General features: G+C 35.0%; 1 protein-coding gene across 4 annotated transcripts in view; it reads right to left on the bottom strand.

Moving 5' to 3' along the window:
- STARD13 (StAR related lipid transfer domain containing 13) overlaps positions 1-23,733 on the bottom strand; it is a 521,208-nt gene that overhangs the window by 409,576 nt on the left and 87,899 nt on the right. For 2 of the 4 annotated variants that reach the window (XM_064586208.1, XM_064586209.1), the window contains exon 2: positions 23,592-23,667. The exons of the other annotated variants lie outside the window; for them this stretch is intronic. The gene's annotated coding sequence lies outside the window, so the exon portion shown is untranslated. The remainder of the gene's footprint in view (positions 1-23,591; positions 23,668-23,733) is intronic. 4 annotated transcript variants of the gene reach the window in all.

Genomic DNA, 23,733 nt, shown 5'->3' with positions numbered 1-23,733 from the left:
AGGCCTTTTCCTCTTAATTCTGTCAAATCCTAACTCTGCCACTGCATTTGACCCTGACACGGGACGGTGCACCACACACTGTTCTACTCTTGCTCCTAAGTGAAATACAAATTGTTAGGTTTGTTATGTTCATAGCTGAAATATTTCTAAAATCAGTTAAAAGTTTAGAATGTTTGCTGTAGTATGACTGCACTTACTATAAAAATAACTGATAAACCTTTGATTTGTAAATTTGTGTATCTAAAGATCAACAAAGACCAGGGCTCCTGGGTGGCTCAGTCGGTTAAGCATCTGCCTTTGGCTCAGGTCATGATCCCAAGGTCCTGGGATTGAGCCCTGCATCAGGCTCCTTGCTCAGTGGGGAGCCTGCTTCTCCCTCTCCCTCTCCTATTCCCCCTGCTTGTGCTAACTTGCTCTCTCTCTCTGTCAAATGAATCTTAAAAATAAAGATCAACAAAGACCACTGAAATGTTGCTTTTGCAGTAATTTAGTAGGGTTTTTATGAATCAAAAACAATTTTAATAACATCACTGAAGTGATTAAAGGAATGAATTCATTGTAAGCTTTGAGGAATCAATCCATAGTCTAAAATGTAATTTATCACAAAATTACATCAGATCAATGAGATTGTACTTTATATGTTTTTATGAAATCAGATACATTAATCACACGTGCTTGTTTTTCTGTATATTTTAGGTCCATCCACTACATTATCTATTTTGAGCTCTATGTCAGACACTGGGTTCCCTAAATCAGTCTTGTTCTAAAGCAAATTCATGGCTTTGAGAGCTCTCTTCATGGAAAAATGCAAGGCTCATTTTTTTATACTTACATATGAATGAGCCCAATTTCATAGATTCATTTTTACTGACAACTCTGTGCTTCTTAGTAGTAACCTGCTGAATAAGTTATTAAGGCTTACTAAATGTGGTATTCATAGACTAAGATTATTGCATTACCACAAATAACTGGGAATTCTAATTCAGTACTCCACTCAGTTGTGTGGTGCCACCAACTCTTGGCACCTTTACAAACTCTTACTCTATATGCACACATGCAGGCGGTTGGAATTTCCATAATCCTCAAGAAGGTTGCTTTCCTGCCAGTGTATCATTAGTGTTATATTGAGATGTGTTAACTATTCTTAATTATTGCTATTCTTCCACTAACTACCTTTTTTAGAATTATGTAAAGTTTTATATTTGTGAACTGATTACTTTTGTAATTGCCAGGGGTTATCATTTGACTATTTTCTACTTCTCATTTTTTTTAAATTATTACTGTTTTGTTCACTGGACTCTAGTCCTTTTCTTTTCTCCTAAAACATGAATGAACCTCCATCAGAAAAAGGAAGAAAAAAAAAAATAAAAGGTTGAGAACACCTGTCCTAAAACCATGGTATTCCCCTAAGAGTCCTAGTACTTTGTATCTGAGTCATTGATTAACCATTTAAACCAAGGAAGGAAAGGCACATGTACTGTGCCTTATTTTAAATGAACCTTGTTACAAATTCACTCATGATAAAGAGGTGTGATATAAAACCCAATTATTCATTAGAAATGCTACCTGTTGTATTTGAGGAGCATTATTAAATAACCCTACTTTGTTGACTAAATGTAATTAGTAATTTATAACATTTATTTATTATGGCTATTAATGTCACCATTTATCATGGCTAATTTTGTCAGTAAGCATCATGTGAGATGATGTAGTTTACTTTCAATCAAGGATTGGTGGAGTTTGACGTAGTAATTACATTTGGACTCCAGTGTCGGATTTGCTTTCAAAAATATTTTCTATCGATTACTTTCGGGTTCCATTTTCTTTTTTTTTTTTAATCTTTTCTCCACTTTCTAAAAACATAATACCTAAATGGATGTGTAATGAGTATCTGTGAAAGAAGCATTTCTCCAAGGAGAAATTTTGAAGTAAGTTGATTCAGCTCTTTCACTGTCTTAACTTCTTTAGGTATCTTTTTATCAATGTTATTTTTGCTGCAATCAATAGCCTTGTTAATACTTTGCATTTTAGCCTAACACTACTGATATTCACGTTTTTACTCCATATTGGGACAATTTTTTTTTTTTGTACACTGGCAATATATAATACAGTCACTGGCAATTGAATCTCTGTAGCCTTAATACTGCCTTTTTATGGTGTTTGAGTGGCAGTTCTTAAACTTTCTAATCTTGGCTTGTTGTGTTTTAAATCTCATTCAAGCTGCCTATCATTTCTTTTAAGTTATTCTTTGGAAGTAAATTTGAACTAATTGTTCTGCTGTACTCATTTTAATGGCTATTATCCCTGATGGTGAGCTACATTTATTATTGTATTGTTAAAATAATAGCATTTCTTATTTGTAATCAATTAAATACAAGACTAACATATCGTACATGTTTCAGTGATAATTGATATAATTTGATATATGGATAAAGTAAATTAACTCTTTTAAAGTTTAAGTACTAATGCAGATCATACATTTATTGTAATAGCACATTTAGAGCCCTTGACATTTGATATGGATAAAATATTTTAATATCTAAGTTTACTGTACTAGTTTGAGCAATGCCAATTATTAGTACTTTGGAAAAAGCAAAAATCCAAGGTATTTTTATATGACTTTTAAATACTACCACAAAAATAGCCATTTTCTGGTAGATCGTTTTCAGTTGTTACGATAAACTTATTATTAGTATTTCAGCCATGTATGGATCAGAATTAGTCATTTACACTACTGAATTAACTGTATCTAGCTCTTCTTCAATAGCTTTGATGTTTTAGTTATATATAGCCATTGTATCAACTCCACTGTCTTAAAAGTTTCCATACCAGATGAAATACAGTCCTATTAAGCAGATTTCTAATATTAAACACTGTGTTGAGTACAATAATGTCTCCCCAACTATAATTCCTATTGTACAAAATTCTACAAATGTGGATTTGTATATTTGTACTTTTTCCACAAATGTGAGAATTTAGGGTATTGTATTTGTGAACATGAGTAATTTTTCTTGAGGATAATTTTTAAAATTACAATAAAAGCATGGGATCCTGGGAAGAGAAAAAGGAGATAAAATATATAGAAGAGCAAGTGTATGTAGATACTTTTGTAATGTAATCTTAGGAGAAATATAGGGAACTGAGGCAAAGTAAACCAAAGGAGAGGAATTGAGACATGTGAAAGCTTTAGAGGTAGAGCAATGTTCTGCTATGGTCATTTCTAAACTGGTATTAAGTTATCTTAAGCATAAAACAGTGCATTAGAAAATTTTGAAGAATATCTCACAGTATACTGGCATTTTCTCCTTCAATTATCCTAAGCTAAAAAAAGGTAACTGATTCATAAAAAACACTGATTATTTGGTGGAGATCCAAGGGAAAATGCTTCTTATAATTTATATTTACAGCAAGGCAAAAACACATTCATAAGGAATTTTGAAAATTGAACAGTGCAGATTATTACTGTTTAAAAATACTGAAAATGCCAGCAGTTGATTTTCTTTAATGAGTTGTCTGTCATCATTTTAGGTTCACTTATTACTACAATTCCCTAACCCTGCTTTACCTATAAGGTCTTAAATACTTCATTCCTGTTTTCTCTTACAATTAACAGATTTTAGGAGTATAATTTCTCATGTTGATAAGTAATGCTAGTGAAGGGATAAAGTTAAAACAATTCTAATACTTGACAAAAATAATTATAAATATGAATGTTTACTCCAATGCCCTAAATACAGTATGCCCAAAGAATATTGTATATTAAAGAATTATATTTTTTTATTTGAAATGAGTAAAATACACATTCGCCAAATAAATTCTAGGTAGAACAAAGTAATATATGTAAAGAAAGCAAAACCAAAAATCAGAAGAAAATGCAGATGAATATCTAATCTCTAAATACAAAAGAACCTTTTTTAAAAAACTTTCTTATTTTACAGAGAGAGAGAAGTGTACACGTGTGCATGAGCTAGGGAGGGGCAGAGGGAAAGAATCTCAAGCAGACTCCCTGCTGAGCACAGAGCCCAACACGGGGCTCAGTCTCAGGACCCCAAGATCATGACCTGAGCCAAAATCAAGAATTGGAAGCTTACCCAACTAAGCCTCCCAGGCGCCCCAGGAAAGGACCTTTTTTAATCACAAAAGAGATCAGAAATCAAAGGAAAGACAACTGATAATTCTTCCCAAATAACAGTGTTAAAGTCTGTGTGTTAAAATCTATAAAACAAATAATAATTAGAAGTTTGTCCTTAGTATGTCAATCCATTTTTAAAAACTTAATATATTGACTAATTTTATTTTTCTTTTTGTAGTGCTAGTGCTTTCTGATTTTTCTATAATGAAATGCGTAAGAATTATAAAAAATTGTAAATTGCTTAAATCTGCTCACTAAAAAGTCTCTTGGAGTGAATAATGAAATAAAATCCAGTGGTTTATTACTTATAAGACATGCATTTAAAAATTATTCAGAAAAATTACAAATGAAGCAGTGAGCATACTTAAATCATACTAAAAGATGGATCAGTATTAATGTCAGATTAAGTAGAATTTGTGGCAGAAAGCAATGCATAGGATAATTTTAAAATACTATAGTACAGAGATATACCATAGAGTAAAAAAATTAGTTAAAGCAAGGGGAACTGAGACTTTTGGAAGTAGAAAATAGAATTGAGAAAGAGGACAGAGCAGGCTCCAGCAAAACTGATGAATGAATTTGGAAGCCATTCTTAACTGGAACCACTGGTTGAAGAAAATCCAAAGGTACAAGGCTCGTCACTTACTAAAAGTAGAACACTGCATAGAAAGCTTAATGACACAACATACCAATTTCATGAAAAGGACTAACGTTATCTCTGTTGGGTGAACTAAGGAAAATGTGATATGATGCCTGAATCACAAAGTAATGGCTCAGGTAAATGATTTGCATGTAGGTAAGGTTTTGCAAAATCAAGTCTTTCAGAAAATAGCAGAGAGAGGTAACCAGCAGACGTGATACTGGATATTTGTGGTACATTTTGATTAAACCAACTATAAGTTTGTGATGTCTTTTATTTTTTAAAAAGTATTCCCAGGAATGCTTAAAAAGATTATACTCTCTTGTGCTATACAATAAACAAACAGAAAATTCAACAGTTTGCTGTTTTAATATACATCTTCTTAACTGTTAGTCTATTCTCAATTACACAAAAAATAAATGACAGAATTTTTAAAACATAATTAAGATAGCTGGGTGGCTCAGTCATTAAGCGTCTGCCTTCGGCTCAGGTCATGATCCCAGGGTCCTGGGATTGAGCCCCGCATCGGGCTCCCTCCTCCGCAGGAAGCCTGCTGTCCCTCTCCCACTCCCGCTGCTTGTGTTCCTGCTCTCGCTATCTCTTTCTCTGTCAAATAAATAAATAAAATCTTTTAAAAAACCCCACATAATTAAGATAGTAGAATATCTATAGCTGGGGCAGCATACCTAATTGATATATTACTTAGTCACCAAGATACCTCAATAAATTCTCTAAAGCAGAAGCCAGTAATTAGCATTCTCATAAAATGAAATAAACCAGGCCAATGAATCTTACAGTGTGAACCCCAGTGAGACTTCAACATTACCTGGGAACTTGTTAAAAATACAAATTCTAGATCCCTGCTCCAAACCTATTGAATTAGAAGTTCTGAGAGTAGAGCCTATGTTTTAAAATTTAAAAATCAGTGTTTTAACAAGTTCTCCAAGTGAGCCCTGATGGTTGTTAAAGTCTGAGAAGCACCAAACTTGATAAAGAAATGAAAATTTAAACAAAAATCTAAGATTGTTGGAATTAAGAACCATAATTCCAAAAAGGAAACAATACAAAACAGATTCCAGTGAATGTTATCCTGTGAAACTCCTCTGTGCAGAGGTACAGTGTTAGACACGAGGTTATTAGTGAACAAAGGAATAGAAATATAGCCCTCACTGAGTTTTCACTTTAATGGAATTATGTAATACTGCTAAACTTAAATTCATAGCTAGATTTTTATTTTATGAGCAAAACTAATTTTATTAAATAATTCAGAAAATGAAAAAGCAAGAGGAAGACAAGTAAAAATAAAAGCAGTAATAGCAAATGTATTAGAAAATAAGAAACAGTGAACAAATCACAAAACAGTGAATTTAGAAAATCCCAGTAAAAATGAGAAATGATAGAGAAGTTATAACATGTAGAAAACATGTTAAATATATACATATTATTTATCACTGTCAAATTTGAAAATTATGAAGTGAATGATTTTTAGAAAAAACAGAACTTAAAAATTTAATGATATTCTATCAATAACAAAAATTTTGTTTTATGTTATCAAATTAATTATTTCCCCCAAAAGCCTTCAGTTATAAATGGTGCTGGTGAAATCTCTTATCTTTAAGAGGAATAGATAGTTCCATATTTAGAACATAGAGGAAAAAAAAGATGCAGTGATTAATCCATATTACCAACTAGAAATTGGGTTGGAGACAAAAAAGACTATATTTGCAACCTAGAGGATTCTCAGGGGCATAGCTTATTACTTTCATGCCCAATAGTAAAAGTCAATGTAAAACTATAGCAACCAAGAAAAGGCAGAACAAATGAGGATGCACACCCTTCAGGAATGAAGGTTTGGGTCATTCAGGTAAAGAATTCAGAGCAGTCAAGGTTTGGGTAGAGAGTAAGGGGAAAATGGAATGGGTAGTTAAAGACGGAATCCATAGATATTATCTACAACCTTGAGACAATTACAGAAATTAGTATATTTTTTCCTCTTCTTGCTATATGCAATGTTTACTTGTAAACACTTTCTTCCCTTTCTTTTTTATTTTATATACAAGCTGTTGGAAGCTAACACTATAGTCTTTGAGTAACAGAATATTCCGTGAAACTGTGGCCGAGTTTGAGGAGTTAGTTCTGTATCCTGTGTTGAACACAATAACTGTTGGGACTTGGGACATGTACTTCCTCATTTAGGGGAAAGGGGGAGGGCTTCCTTACTTGCAACATGTATAGCTGTATTTTGTTAGTTGGAAATATATTTTGTTGCTATATGGAAATTCAGATGTGTGTAGAAAGTTGCATGTGGAACTGAATGGCCAAAGGAATGAAGTGTGCCCATTATTAATATATTGCCTCTCAGTTCCAAATTCCTCTTCCTTTCCTGTTCTATGAAAATGAATTTGGAATCTTTATTTTTTTTTTCTTTGCCAGCTGTCAATAAGCCTTGTCAGGAGATGGTGCTGGAAAGACATTGCAGGAAGAAGGCGTTTTCCTTTCTGTTTCCATTGGGCTTACTTGGTAGTAGCCTAATGTGTGGTTTCTCCAGCTCCCACTCCTGCATCGCAGACAGCTTTTTCCAGCACACATCTCCTATACTGAATGGCAGTCAGCATCCAGTATATGGCCAGCATAGACCCCCAGAAATGCTCATTGGGCAATTTTGTAGGAGAGTGCCTCCAGGGAGATACTTCCTTATGAAGAGATTTTGCCAGAATCTTAAAGGGGGATTTCCATCAGGTTCTGCCCATGCAGCTCCAGAGTGACTTCTCTGCTATTCAGTGACCTATGGTCAAGCCTACTTCAACCAGAACTGGATCTCACCTGTGTTTGGTTGCGGGGGTGGGGTCTTTCTTGGGGGCTCTAATATCAGCTCTATGCATAATGGCTTCTTCTTAATTCTCTAGTCCTGCATTTTTTAAGAGTTCTATTTACTTTTTATGAGTCAATTCCTCATTACTTGAATACACAGCTCTAGGTAATAATTCTTTAAATTTTTTCAAATTACTATATGGCTTTTCTCTCCAGGTAGTATGCAACCTGAAGAACAGAAAGAAAAATGAACAGAGTCTCAAAGACCTGTAGGACACAGGAACATACACACATGTATTGAGAGCCCTAGAAGGAGAGAGACAGAAAAGAATGTGTGGGTTACAAAATGTGTGAACCAAAGATGACCAAGTACTTTACAAATTTTTTTTTTTTTTTTTTAATTTTTTTAAAAGTGCCACAACCCCACCCCCGCCCAGCCCGGTCCCTCAGCCCCACCCGGGCCCGCCCCCGGCGCCCCGGCCCGCCCCCGGACGTGACGAAAAAGCACTTTACAAATTTGATGATGAACATTAATATACAATCCAAGAAGCTCAATAAACTCCAAAGAGTGTTAACCCAAATAAATTTATACCAAGATACATTATAGTCAAACTGTTGAAAGACAAAGAGAGCATCTTGTGTTTAGCAAGAGAAAAGTGACTCATCACATAACAGTGGAACCACAATAAGATTAAGAGCTGACTTCTCATCAGAAATTGAGGCCAGAAGGCAGCAGAATGACATATTCAAAGAAAAAACTGTCAACCAAAAATTCTATATTTGGCAAAACTACCCTTCAAAAACTGAAGGGAGAATGAAGACATTCTCAGATAAAGACAGAGAATTTGTTGTTACCACATCTGCCTTACAAGAAATACTAAAGCAAATCCTTCAGGCTGAATGGAAATGACAACAGATGATAACTTGAATCCACATGAAGAAATAAAGAACACTGGAAAAGGTAATTACATGGAAAGACATGGAGGAAACTTAAATGCAAATTATTAAATGGAAGAAGCCAATCTGAAAAGGGTATATACTGTATGATTCCAACTATATAACATTCTGGAAGAGGCAAAATAGGAAGATCAAAAAGATCAGTGGTTGCAGGGGTCAAGAGGGGATGAATAAGTAGAACACAGGGATTTTTAGGGCAGTGAAAATATTCTGTATAATATTATAATGATGGACATACATCACACATGGGTCCGAACCCATAGAAATGTGTAACATCAAGAGTGAACCCTAAGGTAAACTATGGACTTTGGGTGATTATGGCGTGCCAATGTGGGTTCATCCTTGGTAACAAATGTATAGCTCTGGTGGGGGGATGTTGATAATGAGGGAGACTATGCCTGTGTGGGGGCGGGGGCTCTATGGTAAACCTCTGTACCTCCCTCTCAAATTTAGGTTGTAAACCTCAAACTTCTCTAAAATGTAGTTCTAATATGGGGGGGGGGGAATTTTGTAATTTACTTAATTACATAGGTAAATGTAAAGGACTACAGAAATACTACCTAAATACTTATAATACTATATAAATACTTGTAAAGACAAATATTTTTGTCTTTCCTCTTAAATGATTTAAAAGACAATTGCATAAAACAATAATTACAAGACTGTTATTGAGCTTATATAATGATGTGATGTATGGCAATAATAACATGAAGGGAAAAGAATTATACCTATGTTAGAGCAAAATTTCTATATTTCACTGACATTAAGTTATTAATCCGAAGTAGATTGTGATTAATTATAGTAGATTGTAACAAATTACTGGTTATTTGAAGGCCAAGAGCAGCCACCAAGGAAACAACTAAAAAAAGTCTTAAAAAATGAATTAAAATAGTATACTAGGATGTATCTATTTAACATAAACAAACACAGTTAAAGAGGAATGGAGGACAAAAATTACTTGAGACATTGAAAAACAAATAGCAAAATAGCAGAAGTCCAGCTATATCAATATTTTCATTACATGTGTGTAGATCAAAGGGCAGAGATTGTCAGAATGTATTTAAAAAACATCCAATGGTAGCATGTGCATGCCATTTTATAAAAATAAAAGAGTCAAGATTTTTAAAAGGCAACTACACTAAAAACTTATTTTGTACTAAAGGTTGAAATACCATTTCATTTGTAGTACAGAAACGAAGTAGAACTTTGAGAGGAAAAAAGACATGGTTTCCAAATTATAACACTTTTTCACTCATAATCTTTCTATGCAAAACTTGGTCCCTCTGTGACCTTGGGAAAGGTACTTCTCTATGCCTTAGCTTCCTTATTTGTAAATTGAGAATGATAATTATGGTACTCACCTCACAGGGTTGTTAAGCTTAAATCATTTAATATGTTTTAAAAGACTTAGAAAAGTGCCTGGAAAATACTTGAGACAATAAATATTTGTTAAATAACACTTGAAAAGTAATAATCTCTACTAAAGCATATTTATATATTTTCTTTTAAAATGTTGCACTGTTGCTAAGGTACATTTTCAGTTTGCTTTTAACTATTTGTGTATATTTCTTGAAATTAAAAAAAAACTAGCCTATCTTTATGGTAGAGAGAAAGAAAGGAGGGAAGAGGGGACTAAAGAAGGAAAGAAAGAAAAAAGAATACTAAGTGTTTTTAAGAAAAAGATTAAAAATTTTGACCTTTGTCATAAGATAACAGTACAATGATTTTTCTCACTTTCTGGTTTCTATTGGACTATATGACCTGTTAGGGCCTGAAAATGAAAGTAAGTAAAATAAAAACTCTCATGTAATTCTTAATATTTAGTCTGTGGAATAATATAAAATGGTTGTTGTAATAGTCTATATACTAATATAAAGTTACTGCTATTATCAGCCATGGGATTCACTCAATATTAGAGTTTTGTTTTTAGCTCTCAGTAAACTTCAGATTCAATGTCATTTTCTAACCAAGTCACTCATGTAGAAATTAGCACATACCCTAAGGATTAAAAACAATAAAATGTTAAATATAATAATAGGTGACTTTTTAACTTTATGTTTCTAGGCATCTGATAAGCATGTTTATAACATGATAGATTTGTCATTTAAATTTTGTTTCCCAGAAAACAATCTTTTTAGGTGATTTGAAAGACTATTGAGTTTCTTAATTTTCTCTATGTTCACAAGCTAGAAAAGAGGTTTGAAAATGGTTTTGAAGTCTAATACTCTTAGAGAATTATATTAACCTAATACATTTACTTATAATATTTCTTTATAATGTTGTTTTATTCCAAAAGTACCACCTGTTTTTTTTTTCAAAAGAAGTTCCATTTAAGCACAAAACATGAAATTCAGATACATCTCAGCTTTGAAAGAATTTGAATACAATTAGAATATAACAAAGTTAGAGAATAGAGAAGGTACCTCAAAATATCATATATTTGGTGTTATGAACTGAATGTTTGTGTCCTCCCCAAAAATCATATATTGAAGCTCTAAACCTCCACTGTATTCAGAGGTGAGGCCTTTGGGAGGTAATTAGGTTTAGATGAGGTCATGAGGGTGGAGCCCCCATGATGGGATTAGTGCCCTTATTAGAAGATGAAAAGACCCCAGAGCTGCTTCTCTCTGTCTTATAAAGATATAGGCAGAAGACAGCCATTTATGAATCAGGAAGAGAGCCCTCACCAAACACTGAACCTGATGGAGCCTTGGTCTTGGACTTTACAGCCTCCAGAACTGTGAGAAATCAATGTCTGTTGTTTAAACCACCCAGTCTATGGTATTTTGTTACATCAGCCTGAGCTGGCTAAGACATGTAGATATTATTTTCAGGTTCTGGAAGCTCAATATAAAATAAGAAAGTTAACCAGCATTATAGCTGATATCCTAAGAATAGTATATATTTCCTTACTTATCTGTCCACACAGCTACACTATAACTTTTAACAATTTTTTTTTTTCTCTAACAGAACTTTAATTTGGTTTGGAAACTTAAATTCAAATTCATAGGTCTTAGTGTAGGCTTTTTTTTTTTTTTTTAGAGAGAGACAGTGCATGAGTGGGGGTGAGAGGGGCAGAGGGAGAGAATCTTTAGCAGGCTCCATGCCCAGCATGGATTCCCAACACGGGGCTGGATCTCAGACCCTGAGATCATTACTTGAGCTGAAATCAAAAGTGGGACGTTTAACCGACTGAGCCACCCAGGCGCCCTGGTGTAAACTTTTTTTAATGGCCAAAACAGTCCCTCTATAGATTTTCAAAGCATAGTATCTTAAGGACACAGGGGAAATTATTTTAAAGGAAAGAAGATTAGCCTTCGGAAGAAGAAAGGCCTGGGTTTTTTTGTTCGTTTTCCCCTTTCCACAAAATCTAGGGTGGCAAAAAATATGGAAAATGCCACCTCAAAATATGAAAGGACTGAACATAACAATCCTGCAGACCCCTGGTCACAATAAAGAGGTCATTTCACGTGTCATAAAAATTGTTGCCAAATAAAATTGAATAGGTCTTGGCAGTAGCATCCCAGAGAGAACCAATCACCTTTGTGAATATGTAACTAAAGAATCCATTCGTAAGCACACAAGCTATCCACCATTTAAAAAAATTCTTAAAACACCTCATTGTACATCTTTAACTTAAATATATATATATTTATTTAAATAAACATAAATATATATATATTTCAGAATCAGCAACATTATCAGGTAAGTTTTAGCTTGTATTGTTATGCTTTGATTAAACTGAAAGGATCTGGAGACACAAAATCAGGGCCCTTCAAATAAAGCCCCACACAATTAAATGCAATCTTGCGTTTCGGTTCAGATCTTTCCATACCTAATCTGCAAACTGTTGACAACAGCTCAACAGACTTACATTCTTTGTACTGATAGCATATTTTTCTTAATGCCTTGAGTGTTAAGTATTAATAAACTTTTAGGAAGTGTCAGTTCTCTTGGGGGCTACTGTTGCCACTGCTATATTAAAATATGTTTAAGGGGCGCCTGGGTGGCTCAGTTGGTTAAGCGACTGCCTTCGGCTCAGGTCATGATCCTGGAGTCCCGGGATCGAGTCCCGCATCGGGCTCCCTGCTCAGCAGGGAGTCTGCTTCTCCCTCTGACCCTCCCCCCTCTTGTGCTCTCTCTCAAATAAATAAATAAAATCTTAAAAAAAAAATAAAATAAAATATGTTTAAGAATCTTTTATTTCTATGCTACCTCCATTACTTTTTCCAGTTCCTTGCTATAAAGTCCATAAGCTTGTAAGTAATTAATACAAATAAACTTAAAAGGATTTTTTTGGGGGGAGGGTCTGGATTTCTAACATATAGATGTTAGCTTTGCATGAAGCTGAAATCCTGAATGTTGTGAATTTAGTTCTAAAAATGAAAAAGAGGAAAAAGGAAAAAAAAATGGGCCATAGGAGTCATTCTAGAGTTTAAAATCTTTGCAGAAGACCTGGACGTTTTTTGTCACACTGATAAAAATTATTTACTTGAATCCTCTTATTCTGTTCATTTTACAAGTATTGTTTATTTCCAAATTGAAGATATTTTCCCCCCGATAGCCTCTGTGTGTAATCCCTGTGACTGCTAGAAATACTCTTATCTTGTTATTTTTAAATTACATTACTTAGACATGTTTCTTTTCCTCCATTACATTTCGTATCTTTTTAAAATGTCTTTGTGAGTGACATTACATGGGTATTACAAATTGGATTTAAGAGCACTGTGCCAGCGTACCTGACTGAAATTCTGTACTGCCTTCTGCCAATGTATCCAGTTTAATACCATGAAGAGCCGCGAAACTTAAGACCGCTCTTCACTTTAAATCTTTCTAAATTAGTTGCTTTTCAGAGCTACCTTCTTATCCCTTGCAGTCCAAAAGCATCAAAATATCATCCTGTAATGCTTTTTTGTATAAGACAGAGATGATTTTACAGCATTAGTCTAACAATTCCAAAAGTGTCATCATTTTTTGATAATTCCTGCACCTGGGGGCCATTATTGTACCACATAATGTGACTAATGCTCTGTTGTTTCTTTCTGTTTAAACCACAGCCACAAATCGAAGGATAACACATTTTGGCTTTCAGTATTCTCAGTCAGTCTGAAAGAAATGGTCATCTTTTTCTACTTTAGCAGCTTAACATCTCACTTCAAATTTTTCAAACTATTCCATAGCTGAGATCACATTTCTATTGCTCTCTGAGGATAATTGAATGTTACTTGCTTCTGGACTTCATTTCCGTGTTTCCTTCTCCTATGATACCTAGAGCCAGTGTAAATTTGGTGGTTAATGCATGTAAGTGGTAATTTTTGAAGATAAAATATTCAAATTTGGAAACTGAAATCTTCACATTAATTTTAGCTACTTCCTTCCTGCTTTTTTTTAAAACTGAGAAGTTTTAAATATCATCCATAATATTTTTCATGACCTTGCCCTCAAGACTCTGACCTCTTATTTATTCTTCAACATGGCTGCCTACATCTCTTCACTTATATGGCCTCGCTTATATTTTTCTCTTTACCTAGAATAACCTTCTTTCATTCCCACATGTCCAATGTCTGTCCAACACTTAGGCCTGGGTCAAATGGTACTTCCTCCATGAAGTCTTCCAAGATTCTCCACAAAAAAATAATGTCTCTTTTTATTCTGAAATTATATAGTACTTTATATATATTTTATATATATATATAATATACATATTTTTATATATACTTTTTTATATATACTTTTAATTTCACACGCTTATTAATTAGGAACACTTTTAAAATATGCACCACTAAACTCTCCAAGGCCCAAGGATCTCATCTTATCCATCCAGGAGAACTAAATTATTAATATTTGTTTGTTGAGTAAAGAAATTATGTAGATAGCAAAACAATGTTAATTTTATGAGTAAAAGAACAAACTTACCTAAATTGGTTCATTTAAAAAAATGATACCATGTTTTATAAGTATGCTATATAATAAGATTAAAATATCAACTTATGAGGCGTGTGGGTGGCTTAGTTGGTTAAGTGTTTGCCTTCGTCTCAGGTCATGATCCCAGGGGCCTGGGACCGAGTCCCACTCAGGCTCCCCGCTCAGCGGAGAGTCTGCTTCTCCCTCTCCCTCTGCCGCTCCACCTGCTCATGCTCTCTCTCTCTCTCTCTCACAAATAAATAAATAAAAATTCTTTTAAAAAATATCAATTTATAACTATAAGTAAAATTATATAAATTTTAGAGGATTTCCTAGCATGATAGTTGGGAGTTGAGAAGAAAAAAAAAAAAAAAAGCCAAGGAAACACTTGTCACCAAGGCAAAATTATATTGAGCATAAGCGTTGCAGGAGCTGTAAAGAATAAATGTGGTAAGATATTGCTAAGGGTTATTTCACTGTGGTTTACTGAAAAAAAAAATTAAATTACCTTTGCTACTTTTGGTCATAATTCTTAAAAAGATTTTTAAAAGGTGTATTTTGACAAAGTATGTAACTACTTGGTGACTTTAAAAAGAATGACTTGGGCCTCCTAACCCAGGAATGGAGAGAACATGAACACATAGGCTCATGCAAGTTTCTCGCTCGGCCCAGGACTCTGTCTCTAAAAGGATCAAAAGAATATGTCATAGATGGGCATCATTATTGTCACTGACATCAACCAACAGCTCTTCTCATCTCTTTTCTTCTCTACCTAATAAGTATTTTCCCGTTTCTTCATCCTTCAAAGCCCAAATCAATGCCACCTGCTTTGGAAGGCTTTCCCAAGCCAAATGAATTACTTTCTCCTTCTGTGCTTTTAAAGCACTTGTCCCTATATCTGTTATGGAATGTACCACGATATTTATGCCTCCTCATCTTCTCTAACTGCCTGGACTCAGAGACAATGTCTGGTTTTCTGTGCAAGTCCAACTGTTGGCACAGTTTCTGGAATTTGTGAAGACATTGGATAAGCAAAGAATTTCCCCTTTCATTCAATTCTTGAAAATTATTAGTCAAAGTAACCTCGGAGAAATGAGAAATCTACCAGGTCAGAGACCCCCTGATTCCCAAATGGAAGTCTTTTGTTGAATTAGGTGGTAAGAGGGTCCACTGCCCTCGGGTACTACCTATTACTACGTAGTCTTTGTTGTGTCCAAATTCCATCCTTTCCTGGTCTGCTTCTTATTTTATTGAGCTTAGAGCAGTTCTGTTATCACCTACCATATTGTATAGGTTCTAGCATGTACACTAAATAATTCTGTATTTTGGCTTTAGTTGTTTTCAGCTTCTTCTCAGTTGTCTACTCTAATTGTTCAATGGTTTCTTATTCCTCTACATCTTAAGCAAGACACTGTATGCCCTTCCAGTATTCTCACAGTGCAATTCTTCCACTTTACTGCGCTCATCGGCTTTTCTCTCGTACTTTCTTTAAGCTTCTCTTGGTCATGGTTTAACTGTATATTGCTGAAGCAGTTCCACCCTGCCTGGTATCTACACCCACCACTGTACTCGTTGCTCCAACAAAAAAATACAAAAACCCAACTTTTTATAAAATACCTAACAAATATTCTGATAAGAATACAAACACAAAATAAAACTGACAATAGCTTAATTTTAACTGGAGAGCGAGGTGAAGAATGATGGCATTTTTGTGAAATAGCTATTAGTGACCCAGGGAAAATTGGATCTCAGTACAAATAATAAACAAAATATAACTGACAGCAGCTGAGACTGCACAAGGCAGAATCTGTTGCAGACTATAAATCAACAGAAAAATCAAACCTTGGTAATATTTAGATCATAGAAAATGGAATTTCATAGAAATAATGGCCAAAAGAACAAATTTACAGTGGTGAATCTATAATTGAGAAAACTTACTATGGACAAAAACTATTCTGGGAATCAAATCTTCATGTAATTTATATAGGAAAGTGATAGTAATGGACCATTTCAGAAAAATAAAAAGGAAAATGACAAAAAAGGAAAATGGTGCAATAACTTTGTGTAGAGATTGGATTTATTGGTTAAAAATTAGATTAATGAAATTTGCTCTGGAATATTTTTTTCATTAATGTCAGTATGCTTTTTATTGAAACACTTGTAATTATAAACATGGTCAGAACATCCCCGGTTTTAAAATACTGGGTCAAAGTGCCTCGTGTGCCTCTTGTGACTGATGTCCCCCCTCTTAAAATCACTGATGCTTCGCTTAGAAGTCTGTATGTAAAGGGGGTCATATGTCACTAATTACTAGTAAAATGTCAAAATGTATTTATGGGTTTACATTTCTTCTTTAGGAAAGATACTAGTATTTAGGAATATTTTGGGGTCACTATTTAAATGAATAGTTAGTATATTTTAAAGAATGAGGTGTCCAGGAGAAAACAACTGAGACACTAAATTTGCTATGCTGAATGAACATTATTAACTTATAAGCATTAGTCCTGGGCAGTTGTTCCTAGTCACCTACACTATGAACTCTTATCATGATGAGTATTTCTCTGGGACTCCTGCTGTTTGCTTTGGTACTTACAGTAAATAAAGATAAAGACAAAGAGAGGCAGCTCAGGCTTGTGGAGAGGTAGCAAACAGGTTATGAATCACCTGGGGTGATTCCCTGCAATGGCAGGGAAACCATTACGTAGCTCACCAAGGTCTAATGACTTCTGTCAAGTTCTGGAAGATGATTAGCACACTCCTGTGGCAATTGTTCATTAATAAAATGCTGGAAAGAAGAGCTCTGAAACTTTTCTTAAATATTTCTGTCCTCGAGATATCGAACATTTAACAGAAATAGTATAGTACCAGAAGTAATCTATCAATTTAATTTCATTTGTGATCCAATCCAGCTTCTGTGCTGTGGTGTCATCTGTCGGCACAAAGCTGCTCTCTGCCACCAGGCACCAAATAATTGAATAAGAATTCATTTCTCAGGTTGTGGAATTTATCAGAAAGTCCCAGATATGAATGACTGTATTAAAGTGAGTGCAATAAATGTATAAGGTTGTCTATTTGCTATATTTATAAGGCCTAAACATAAATTGCAGAATTTACATGTAGCTGTATATTTATCCAAGGGAGATTTTTTAACCTACATTTCAGAAAGATTTATTTGATTATGGGTATACAGTTACAACACATACACAACCCATTTAGTGATGAGGTGTTCCCTAGTTATAGTAGGATTGCATAACCACCAAAATTCAGAATAAACTGAATAAGAGATGTATTTGAGCTTTATTTTTGGACAGAATTATTCTAATGATATATTAAGCTAAATAATTGAGTTTTCCTATAGGTCTGCCTTATAATTTTTATTAACAACCAATAACCATTACTCCCCTAAAAGAAATCACAAATATAACAGTGTAGGAGAGGACAGATATGAGAATTTCTCATTGGGCAGACTAGTCATTCTGATTTAACTGATTGCAAATAGCATAAAGGTCAAGTTTATATGGCATTTGGTCTAGAAAATCTACATATGAAGGAGGGGAGAATGTTAATTTACATACACAGTCTGTTAAATCGATAGTTTAAAAAAATCAAATCCTGCATCCACCAACCAATCTTATATATATCAGTGTTATTCTTTGTCAAAAAGCAAGAAGGGCAATGTAAACTTCAGTGCTACTTCCTATTTACCTCTCTCTGTTAAAAGTGTAAAACGGTCGAATACTTTGATGAGCAGTTTGGCAATATTAAATATGAGTTGTAAATATATGTAAATGTCATGATACCAAGAGCTTATGCAAATTAATAGGGGAAAAACATCTCTGGAAAGCCTTCTCTAAACCCATTGCTTGGGCTAAATGTTCCAAATAGATAACTTACTTGTAATTAAAGGAGAGTCTAGGGGTGCCTGGGTGGCTCAGTCAGTTAAGCTTGGTTTTGGCTCAGGTGATGATCTTAGGGTCCTAAGATGGAGCCCCACATGGAGTCCCTAAGAGGGCTCCCCTGCTCAGAGAGGAGTCTGCTTCTCTTTCTCTCTCTCCCTCTGTCCCTCCCCCTGCTTGTGCTCTCTCTATCTCTCTCTAATAAGTAAATAAATCTTTAAAAAAGGGAGCATCTAGTTTAATTATGGGAATGGTTTTGAGGAAATTTTAAAGATTTAATGATTTTATATAATAATTAGACATGAAGTTAAAAGAAAAAGGCATTAAATGAGGAAAAAGTGAACAGAAAGTTAGCTTCAGCATGTAGAGGTGACATCTCAACTGGAAGAAAGGTTAAAAAAACCTGCATCAGTAAGGAAACAATAATTACACAAGTAATTCATTATGAATTTAAATTGTAATTGATTTGCATTATTTGACTTTCAAACTATAATATATAGTATAAATTATACAGATTATTTTTGTACTGTATTTATTTTGGTCATGATGAAATGGCAACAGAGTAAATTATTAACTAAACTTTCAGACAAATATTAATTTTCCTTTTGGTCAACAGGTTAAGATACAGATAAAACAGATAAAGAGAGTGCTGCTTGTTTGTGTAAAAAAATTGCTATCCACAAAGAAAAAGAGAGAGAAAAGAGAGAGATAAACCAAGAAACAAGACTCCTAACTATAGAGAACACACTGGTGGTTACCAGAGGGGAGCTGAGTGGATGAAATAGGTGGAAATAGGGGGAAATAGGTGATGGGGATTAAGGAGGGCATTTGTCATGATGAGCACCAGGTGATGTCTGGAAGTGTTGAATCACTATATTGTACACCTGAAATATAACACTGTATGTTAACTATACTGGAATTGAAATAAAAAATAAAAAAATGAAACTTAAAATAAATAAAAACTGCTATTCAGAGAAGAAATCAGCATGTGGCTATTTCTAAGCACAAGTTTAGAGTCATGAATATTCTGTTTCAGTGTCTCTTTGGAAGCTAGGCTTCCGTCTGGCACTGTGCATCAGTAAAGGGATCTGTGAAAGAGCATGGGACAGGGGCGCCTGGGTGGCTCGGTCTAAGTGTCTGACTTCCGCTCAGGTAAGATCCCAGGACTGGCACTGAGCTCCTGCTCAGCAGGGAATCTGCTTCTCTCTTTCCCTCTGCCCCTCCCCCAACTCGTGTTTTCTCTCTCTCTATAAATAAATAAAACCTTAAAAAAAAAAAAAGCATAGGAAGGAAGCCACGATCTCTAAAATCCCAGCTACTGGAGTAGTTCTCAAGCATGTTAGATTACTTGGGGATTTGACTTTTCTGTCAGTTGGATGGTAATACCATCGATGCTTGAAATATGAATAGGTGATTTAAACTTTATAATTTATGTTACCAATTTTACCCCCATATAAAACCTTACTAATGATCTTTCTTCCCTTCACTTTTCTTGACAAAAGTATTACAATGTATTTAAACTGGGAAGGTGGAGGAGCCGTCCTTCAAACATTTGTAGTAATCTTCCTGTCATTAGATAACTACTCATCACTAGATGGATTGCTCTTCTGTTCACTTTTGTCCTTACCTAGCGTGCTCCCGAAACATTCACTGAAACTCTCTTCATGATGTAAATCTTTCTTACTTTGGGGGAAAGCTCCTGACTGGGGTTCCTTTACAAGTTTCACAGGGGCAGCTGTGGGAAAACATAACCCCCAGCTCCCTTCCTCTCCGGGGACTCTTCAATGAGGTGGCAGTCACCTCACATATCCTGAGTTCACTACGGCAGCTAGGGTTATACAGTCATGGTTGGAAAGAAACGTGCTGGGATTTGTTTTGGATTTTCCTCGGCAGCTCTGACTGGTAGATGCGTAGAAAGACATGGCTATCAAGGGAGGACATATAAAGATCATCTTCTACTGCTCCTAAGGTGGTAAATGATGTGCTGCCACGACTTGTCTCTTTTGTATCACTCATGACGCTCGTATGTACCCCCAGGCATCCTGAGAGTTGGAGCCATTGTGCTGCACCTTGCTCCTTGCTCCGGGAGCTCCTCCTCCTAAGGAGGAATCCTTTGGTAGAGATCCCAGCTCCCATGGATTGGCAGGAATTCTCAGGCTGGTGTCAGATAGCTCCTTCTGGGCACATTTTGAAGTTTCTGGGCATTTAGCAGATACATCAGGAGAAGACATCTGCTTCTTTCTGAAGAGTTGAGATTCCATTCTGATGAGTTTTATGCATTAGAGAATGACTAGAATTATCTTCATTTTTGGCTGGTTCAGCCATTATAATTCACAATCTGTCCTAATCACCCAGGTGAGAAACTCCTCACAAAAGGAACCGCGAATTCAACTTACCTTAAGGTTATTTTCCTTTTGAGATTAAATGAGAAATATCTAATGTGTAGATAGTTAAAGATTAAGTGTGGTAGTTGTTTGTAGTACCTGTATTTTTCTGCAGACCTTCCATCGTATACTGGTTACATAACCCAAATGCCCAATGCTAGGACTCAGAGGGGCTTGGGTAGCTGCAGGGCCACACTCTCACCCACCGCAGCCAGTAATGATTCTGTGTTCAAGTCCACCAGGTCTCCACAAGACACGAATGGGTTCTAATGTGGGCAGTGGGCTCTTTTACCTTTTTCCCTCCTTCCAAGAGATGAGGATGCTATGCAGGAGTTCAGAAACAAGATGTGGTCTGGTCGATAGCAGGTGCCTGCCAGCCATAGAACTAACCTGCCTCTGCAATATGACTGGATGCTGTGAGAAGGAGAAGATTTAAGTGGACCCAGAAATATTCCTCTTCCGGGAATAGGCCCTATAGGCTCTAAGAACAGGGGAAATATGAAGAAAAACTCAGTGTAAGCATGGTTGAGAAAGAAAATAACGAGGGGGATGGTTATTAGACCAATGTTCCGAGGACCTGACGTTAGCAGCTTACTGGGAAACATCAAAGCCTAGTAAATATTAATTGAATTGCACAGCAAAACAGAGATAAAGAACTGTATATTTCCTCAAATAAGCAAGCAGGGTGCTAAGTCTCTCTCTCTGTCTGTCTCTCCCTCTCTCCCCTACTGCCTGCAGAGTAACATCCTCATCTTCAATTGTTAATTGTTCCTACTTTCTCTTTTTGGGTACTGGAGTTTCTTTCATATAATACAACTTTTTCAGATGGCTCTGGGTTACAAAGTACTTTTCTTTCTTTCTTTCTTTCTTTCTTTCTTTCTTTCTTTCTTTCTTTCTTTCTTTCTTTTTTTAATTCATGAAAGTCAGAGAGAGAGGCAGAGGCAGAGGGAGAGAAGCAGGCTCTGCACTGAGCAGGGAGCCCGATGCGGGACTCGATCCCAGGACCCTGGGATCATGACCTGAGCCGAAGGCAGATGCTTAACCGTCTGAGCCACCCAGGCGCCCCATACAAAGTACTTTTCTAAATATCTTCTATACTATTTTATAAATATAAGCTGTAACATGTTAAATGACCTGGGACATACATCCCATTTCTACATTATTATGACAAAGAATCATGGCTCTGTGGCCTCTGCTCTCTTTTCCAAGTTATACTGTATTCCTTTAGGTCCTAATAGTGAAAAGTGGGGGTATTGGGATTCCTGCCTAATTACAAGAATAATCTAGACTGGGTAATGCATTTACATAAGAAAACATCTCAGCTCATAAACTTTAAGTACAATCTCTATCCATAAAGAAAAAAAATGTTACCATTTGGAGTCACATAAAGGTTAGAAGTCCCTGGAAAATGTGTGCCTTAGTTAAGTATCTGACATCATATATGTCAACGTATTTATTTACAGATCTTTTTTAAACAAATGTCTATGAGGTCAATACACCATTGTATTGATGCTTTATATACATAATAAGCCCTAAAGAGGGCTTACTGGTCAATGTATTCTATTGAATAAATAACCTGTATTTAAAAAGTTTAAGAGTTGCAAAGAAAATACCTTGTTTAAAGAGTTACGAGAAAAATAATAATACCTTGAGATATAATTGTCTTTACTTTTCACATTTTTCTTATGTATTTTCATAAGGATTTTTTCTTTTTTTATTTTATTTTATTTTTTTTTAAAGATTTTATTTATTTATTTGAGAGAGAACACATGAGAGGGGATAGGGTCAGAGAAGGATTTTTTCTTTTTATTATTCTACAATACAATAAAAGTCATATGCACAAAATATCTATTCAGATTAGCAATTTCAGCCTCTTTTTCAAAGATAATATCAAATTAAATCAAAACTTTTGCCTCTTGATCTGTTTCCTACTTGATTGCTTCCTTGTTCGAATGCCCTGAAGAGGTATAACAGAAAAAAATCTGAAGGGATCTGAGCCTAGAATGACTTTATGTAACATTTATCAAACAGCTACAAAAAATGTAAACTATAACCTTTGTAGAATTTTTATGTGAGAAAGAAAACCAACAAGATAAAAGAATTGTAATATTGATTTTTCAACCAATGTGAAATAAATTTAGTTTCATGGAATTGTACACCATTTACACAATTAAATAGGTTGCACTTAATTTTTCATTTATTGGTTCATATTTATTAGTTTGCTGCCCCCACCTACTTTGTAAAACCTTTGAATGGAGTGACCTTATTTTATAAAAGGCAAAGATATCAAGTAATGAGATTCATTTTTATGTGTGGCAAACGGAAATATGTCACATTACATTATAATCATGCATACTATATTTAGTTCATCCTGAGGTGAATAAACAAACAAAACAGCACATATATGAACTAACGCTACTTAGGAATAGCAATTTTATTTCAGCAAATGCAGGTTAAGCCCAATTTTGCCCTGAGCTCTTAAAGGGAAAACACATGAGTATTCATCCCATTATAAAATATGTAAAACATTGTTGAAATCCCCATTAGCTTAGGAATCCTAATGGTTGAAAATCTGGGTGTACCTGTATATGCAAAAATCTTAATTTTCCTAAAAGTCACTGCACACCTCCAATAACAATTAGGTTGTATTATGGTGACAGATGTTAAAGTTTTGTTGGGCATGTTATTTAAAGTAAACAGGTATTCTGGGAGATGTTTCAGGCAGCAAAGGCAGATAATCTCTGAATGGTATCTCATAAGAATATCAAATGTTTTAACTGAAATACACTGTTTCTTTATGAGTTCAATTGGGCAAACTGGATTGAGAAAATATCTAGATGCAGGGCACCCTCTTGGCCTGGCTTTACCTTTATTATCTTACCACCAGCGTCCTGGGGTCCTGCTTTCAGCCACCTGTTTCCCAAAGTGTATTGTAGATAAAACCTGTGGGCAAGAACAATATTTGTATATGTATGTATATAATGCATTAGAAAAAAAGAGGACTCATAC

Source organism: Mirounga angustirostris, unplaced genomic scaffold (assembly GCF_029215605.1).
Source record: "Mirounga angustirostris isolate CCGP_5_RB_7025 unplaced genomic scaffold, mMirAng1.0.hap1 SCAF_3, whole genome shotgun sequence".
NCBI lineage: Eukaryota > Metazoa > Chordata > Mammalia > Carnivora > Phocidae > Mirounga > Mirounga angustirostris.
Note: the sequence above shows the minus strand (reverse complement) of the source record. Positions and strands in the feature narration are given on the sequence as shown.